Genomic DNA, 7,770 nt, shown 5'->3' with positions numbered 1-7,770 from the left:
TTAGAATGTTTCTTAAATATCTACAAACATATTATGGTATTTTTATGCTTTAGTAGAGTCAAAATCCAAACACTAAATTTGAGTTAGTCTTGCAAGAGCGTGGTTATAAAAAATGAGGTAGTGAAAGAGAAAAGTGAGTAGACCTGTACTAGTGCAACACGGTCTCACTCCCAACACGGCAACTTTTAGTTTAGAAAAAAAGTGTTTGGCGACAGTGCTGTAGCAAATTATATGTGCTGTATGTAGGATTTTGACTCTACGTCCTGACCAAGCGTCAATATGTGACGAGTTTTGAGTGAGACCGTGTTGACTAGTGAGTACCTGTTTACTGTGATGACGTTTAATGTCCCTGATTTAGCCACTTGTTAGCAGTCACCTTTTTCAAGACGAGTAAAAGCTTAAAAAATCATAATGAGTTATTACTTATGTATTTTATGTTAGAACAAAAAGTGAAAATATATTAAACGTGTTCACCACATTTACCAAAAAACAATTAAAATAAAAAAACAATGTGTAAATGACAATACAATGACTTTAGGACTATGGAACTGAAATGTGACATATGGAACCATGTGACTATGGAACCAATTTTGGGTTTTGGCCTACAAATATAATCTTCCCTTACAAAATCTTCCACCTACACATCAGTTTCTGTCCACTATTACCATAGTGTGCATGAGGCCCTTGGCAGTTGGCGAAAGTGCAGTTTTGATATCACCTGCTCACTACACCAGTGCTATTGTAATTGCAAGCTGCTCTCCATGGCAACACAGCATCCAGAGCTAGAGCGACTCAGCATGGGGGCTCGCCCGAAGCTGGGACAGATGCGAACTAAACATATGTCACCATGACAGCCAAGCTAAAACAAGATTGAAACAGTCAGAGAAGCAGGGGGAACTAGAATAAGCTCGACAAAATAGAGTATACAAACAGACGTACTGTATATATGCATGCGATTTGTTGTGCGCCCCAATGGACAGATGGAACGGATACAGTACTTTTCATGCTATTGTGCTTTTCCATAAAACTTTTGGCTCTCCATGCCCTCTTGTGTGACATGTATGGCTTTAACTCTTGCATCCCATTCCATTACAATCTGTTCCACTTCAACTGAAGTTCCAGTCCATGAAATTGAAAAGAAGGGAGAAGATTTCACTCTACATTGAGACACCTTCATCCATCCAGCTCTTTCTCAGTCAAACTCTGATTCTCATGTGATTGTACAGTAATCAACTGCTGAATCATCCTGCCATTAAAATTCCCGTTTACAAACACTTTTCTGGGAGACTTTAAGGTTCCTCAGGCACCATGGAAAAGAGTTTTCATAATCAAAAGTGTTAAGAAGTGTGGGGGTTGGAGATTTGGTGTTCTGTAAACTTCCGTTATTATCTGTGGATCAGGACATACTGAGGATTTGACACAATTTATGATCGCTTCTGCTCTAATAAGATCTGATTAACCTGCGGGTGGTTCCGGTAGATTTGCATTTCTCCGAGGCATCACACAAACCCTGAAGCTGCACACTGATGATTTCACCTTACAAAAAACAACCAAGGTGAGAGATATAAGGCAAAATACAAGACCATTGATGAACTAAAAGGACCCAGCAGCATCATGGCGTGGATTGGTTCTTTGTAAATTAAATAATGCAACACTGATAAATTGTATGCACTTTGAATGTCATAAGTAAACTTGCACAATCAATATCAGTGGTGCCTGATCAATGTTAAATAATTCCACTTGCGCGGATGAATGTATATTTCAAGTTATACTGTAGTTCACCCAAGAATGAATAGTCATCATTTACTCAACCTAATGTTATTCCAATCGCGTATGATTTTCTTAGTGTGCGGAATGACTAAGATTTGAAGAATCGTTCAGCTGTTTATGTCCATACAATAACAGTCAATGGGGTCCAAAATATTTTAGCACCAAAAAGGACATAGATGAAGCTTAAATTCTTATTATCCAATGAAAGGTTAGATTTTTGTGAATTTTTCTAAATAAAAGATCAAAAGGATTAACAATGCAGATTCATTTTCACAGCCTTCTTTGTTCATATTTACCAAGGGTGCCGATATTTTTGGCCATGACTGTATGTAGGTTCTTTTGGGACAACGGGATTCTTGGAAGGCAGCCTTCATTTCATGTAATTCATTTGGCATATTTTGAAGGATGTATATCCTTTGTGTCCTCCAGTCACCCACAACTCTTCAATTCTGTGCACGTTCCAATTCAAGAAAAAGAATTGCATTGAGCACTAAGCTCGTCAAACGTCATCATGAAATGCAAAAAAATAAAAAAATTAATAAATTAAATAAATTCAAAGGTGAAGGCATGTATATGTTCTATTGGTTTCAATAACTGCTATATAGCCTATGTAAACCACTAAAAGACCAGATAAGGTTTTGCAATTTTTTTATAATTTTATTTATTTTTTTTATCTTGACAAAAGGCACAAAAACCTTTATGATGTAGCAATGGGGACCTTCTAGACCATTTCATTCTTCCATTCAATGCTGAGAAGGACTCTAGCACAGAAGCCTCAGAAGGACTAGATCTTCCGTTTGAGAAACACCCTTAGTATCATGGGCTTTATAGCCAGTTCAACTGACTCACATGGTAATTGACCAATTTTGTTTTGTTCGTTGTGACATTTAGTGGTGGCTAAATGTAATTACAATAACAGGTAGGTGTGCAACCATGTGTCATTCATTCACAATGGGCATGAAAACAGAAGCAAATAATGGGCAACAATCTGCATTAAAAACACATTGCTTGGAGATGTCTGTCAAGTTTGTTCTTGGAATTATAATCCACCTACAACGACTGAACTCTTCTGGAGCACATTGGTCCACTTTTTACTGCTCACGAGCAATATCCCAGACAGCAAGGAGTGTCGGCCCAGATCCGGCCCACAACTGGCCCGCATGGATTTCACACGGGCCAGATGTGGGCTGGATCTGGGCCAGAACTATGTTGCTGTCTGGGATGGGTAATCCAAATACAAAACTAAATTGCCCGCCTGTGATGTCATTGTTGATACAGCAGATATTCCCTCTCTAGTGAGGTGCAGACATTAATCTGGTCTTCCGTTCTATATTTGAGAGGATATACCGCTAATAAAATGAAATCACTTGCATCCAATGGTCCTTTCCTAAAGAATAAACAGAGTTTTCAGGCTTTGAACGTGGTCTTTATATAAAATGTAGAATTTAAAGTATCAACTTAGTAACTTAGTAAAACATTAAGTCATGGAATGTCCATAGCTATGTGTACACGATTTTAATGAACAGTGTGGAGATAAAGAGCCTTCTGACTCGTTAAAGACTACACACACCAGGCTCCTGGAAATCGGGTAGAAGCCAGTAAATCATATTTAGAGTTCAGACTTTCAGACTAAGGCTGCATTTACACTGCAGGTCTTGATGACCAATTCCGATTTTGTGACTATATCCGATTTTTTGGACGACGTGCTTACATTTCTTTTAAAAGTGACCCGTATCCGATGTGTGCCTTTTACACTGCACTTGGTGAAACAAGCCAAAAATAGCATATGACATCACAAATCAATTTGAATAGTACATTAAGTTTAATTTATTGACATGTAATTCATATAGAAACGTTTTTAATGCAATAGTTACATCTATACATCAAAATAATGATATATCCTAGTACAAATTCTTCAGGACAGTGATGTACGCAGCTCCGCTGAAAGCTTGCGAGTGGAATAATACTCAGGTGGTAGATATTAAGCTGTGTTATTTTAGTAATTAAAACTAAATGCGTTCATCAGTGATTGTATATCAAAGGCAGGGACATGTTTGTGTGCATTTTATTTTGTGGTTTCAATGGAACGAACTGGACTGAAGCGCTCGTCTGAGCACGAGCCGCCGTCACTGAAAACAGCACTCAGCGTGATTTCAAAAGCAACACATTTCAGCGTCAGACCGCCTTTTATTTAACACAAACGAACGAAATTAATACTCTGCTACTAGATGTTTCATTTTTTACAGGTTTGTCTGTACCGCGAAATGTTTCAAAAACCTCACTTTTCAATGACGTAGGAGTCGCATTTACAGGGGAATATCCGATCTGACCGCTTACACGGCAGGCTCAAATGCACGTATCCGATTCAAATCTGATTTATTTCCACATATGAATGAGGCCTGAAACCGATCGGAGAATATCGGAATCCATGTGATTTTTTTCCTGCTTACACGGTCGTGGGCCATATCCGATCTATGCCACATGGGAGGAAAAAATCGGAATTGGGTCACTTGAACCATGCAGTGTAAATGCGGCCTAAGTGTTTCCAATTTAGTGCCCCATAAGCAGATATCTCTCATCAAAGATTTGATTTGAGTGTGAACAACCAGTTTGCACTGTTTTTACAAAAAGTGACTGTATTGCTTCAGAATACATGGATTAAACCACTAGAGTTGTATGATTACTTTTAAAATGGGGGGAAATATCATTATGAAATAAATGTTTGTTTTTTTCTCAGATACACGTTGGACACAATTATTGGCACCCCTAGAAATTCTTATGAGTAAAATATCTCTGAAGTATATTCGCATTCATATTCACAATTTTGAGCACTCCAGGGTGATTATGAACATGAAATTATGCAGCCATGACGTCCTGTTTCACAGAAATATAAATAGGAGGCAAAACAAAGCCCAAATTCCCTTAATCATCCATCACAATGAGAAAAAACAAAGAATATGTTTCTGATGTGTAGCAAAAGATAACTGAGCTTCACAAATTAGTGAAGTGGCTTTAAGAAAAGAGCTAGAGCAGTGAAAATTCCAATTTCCACCATCAGGGCAATAATTAAGAATTTCCAATCAACATAAAATGTTATGAAACTTCCTGGAAGAGGACGTGTGTCTATATCGTCCTAATGCACGGTGAGAAGGAGAGTTTGAGTGGCTAAAGACTCTCCAAGGACCACAGCTGAAGAATTTAAGAAAAATAGTTGAGTCTCGGGGTCAGAAAACCTTAAAAAAAAATTGTCAAACAGCACCTACATCACCACATGTTGTTTGGGAGGGTTTCAAGAAAAATTCTCTTAGCTCATCCAAAAATAAAGTCCAGCATATTCAGTTATCAGACACGACTGGAACTTCAAATGGGACTGGCTTCTATGGTCAGATGTAACTAAAAAAGGAGCTTTTTAGCAGCAAACACTCAACATGGGTTTGGTGAACACAGGGATAAAAAGTACCCCATGTGTACAATTAAATATACTGCTGTATTTTTGATGTTGTGGGTCTATATTTCTGCTGGAGGTCCTGGACATCTTGTTTAGACACATGGCATCATGAATTCTATCAAATACCAACAGATAAAAAATCAATAAGTGACTGACTCTGTTAGAAATCCCATAATGGGCCATGTTTGGATCTTCCAACTGTACAATAATCCAAACACAAACCTCAAAAACAACACAAAAATGGGTCACTAAGCACAAAACCAAGCTTCTGCTGGCCATTCCAGTCCTCTGACCTGAACCCTGTAGAAAATGAGTGAACTGAAGAGAAGAAGCACCAACATGGAGCTGGGAATCTAAAGGGTCTGGAGTGATTCTGGATGAAGGAATGGTCTCTGATCTCTTGTCAGGTATTCTCTAATTATATTAATACATTATAGGAGAAAATGTAGAGCTGTTAAACTTGCAAATGTAGGTTTCAAAAAGTATTGAATAAAAGGGTGCTGTTCATTGTGGCCAATGTGTATTAGAGAAAAACATTTATTTCATAATGATATTTCCCCGCATTTTAAATTCTTATTATCCACTGAATGGTTAGATTTTTGTGATTTTTCTAAAATAAAAGATCAAAAGGATTAACAATGCAGATTAATTTTCACAGCCTTCTTTGATCATATTTACCAAGGGTGCCGATATTTTTGGCCATGACTGTATATTCCTTCTCTTTAAACAATAAACTATGTTTATTGACTAATGTTTATCAACATCAACAAGTGATATTACATTATACAATGATTAACAGCATTAACCGAACAGATCAATACAATAATGGCACATCTCAAAGGCATCATTTAACCCTTGTGCGACCTTTTGGACATTTTTGTCCTTTTCAGTTTTTTTTTTATTTTTTATATATGTATATTTTTTTGATCATTTTGCCTGTATTATTGCCAGCTGTATAAAATTTGGCACAGATGTGTATTTTTATTGGAATTTTACTATTTCACCCCCATTTCCTTTAATAAATCTATTTTGCACTAGGTACAAAAAATAGTTCCTCTCAGGACCTTAAGGACAAAAAAATGTCCCCATTGAAACCCATTAAAACTGCTATTTTTAATCACAGTGCCCTTTAACTGTAAAATAATGCAATTTTTTGTTAATAGGCTTTCATTCTGTTGGCAAGGCTTGAAAATGATTTTTTTTTTACTATTTTTTTACCAGATGGTGCCATTTTTCAGGTTTGGCCTATAAAGCAAATAATTGCTTTATTCCTGTTTTCTGCTTCTGCATATTATAGAGCCAATTGGATAAATAACGCAACTATAATCGTGTGGGTGTGTTGATATGGATGTCAGAGTGTGGTTTGTATGTGTGTCATAAAAAAAAAAGAAAAAAAAGAAAATTATATTATGTGTGTGTGCTGCCTGTGTTCTTGTAATATTTGAGAGAGAAAAACTCTACTGCAGATCATAAATCCAACCACTGTGTGCACCAGCGGAGTTTTTCTGGCATCTAATGGGGGAAATTTGGTACTGCACCCAAACAAAATCTTATTGAAAGTTCAATCTTTGAGATATCAACCTCAAATTTGGAACACAACTTGTTTAGATTTATAGCTCTAGCAGATTTAGAGCTCAACATGTTTCATAAAACATATTTATCTAAAATATTGTTCATAAATAATTTTCATAAACTTAAACCTGTATAACTTTTTTTTTGTTTCACTTGTTTTTACCTCAACAATAATCTGCCATGGATCTTCTTAAAATAAGACCAAATTTAAGTCTGTGCTCCCAAGCTTCACATTTTTATGACAGTTTTTTTAACATGGACATTTTTGTCCACTATGGACCTATGACGCTCAAGGGTTAAAGCTGCTTGTCTGAAGAATCCTAAAATGTGGTTGCTTGTTGTATGATGTCACAACTATTTTATCTGTAATATCAGAATTAATTTGTGGAGTGTATTCATACGTGTCTCCTTTTCCGTTGTCCTTGTACACTGAGTAGGAGATTGCAGTGGCTGAACTTTAACCCCTTGTTCTTTAATTCAGTCCTTTTGTTGGGTTATTTGCTGGGCCATTTATATTTACTACCTCAACACCAGATTGCATCTTTGGAACATATAACAGTGATGTAAACTGCAATGTTTGAGTATAAAGTTGCTTAAGAGAAGATGAAAAATCCTTGTTTCCTTCAACACTACCCCCTTTCTGCCTGCCTACAGACACTCTCAGCCCTGGAATCATGTTTTAGAAAACCATACAAACACACAATAAAGTTTAAAGGTAAGGGCTTTTGAGGGCTTCTCAGAAAGAAATAAAGAAAAAAATTGGAAATGGTATCATTTATGTCTGTCACCATTATATGACCTCCTTTTAATTATTGCTGTAGCCAGCACAATCCCCCCTGGGCTATTAAGTCTCAACTTGTCCTTGTGGTCTTTTATCAAATTATAGGTGAAAGTCAGGGTTCCTAAACATTTTTATTTTATTTTTTTGTTTCTCATGTGAAGATGTGAAGACATGTTCACATGCTCACATTTGTTGTTTC

This window comes from Onychostoma macrolepis, chromosome 16, assembly GCF_012432095.1.
Source record: "Onychostoma macrolepis isolate SWU-2019 chromosome 16, ASM1243209v1, whole genome shotgun sequence".
Taxonomy (NCBI): domain Eukaryota; kingdom Metazoa; phylum Chordata; class Actinopteri; order Cypriniformes; family Cyprinidae; genus Onychostoma; species Onychostoma macrolepis.
Note: the sequence above shows the minus strand (reverse complement) of the source record.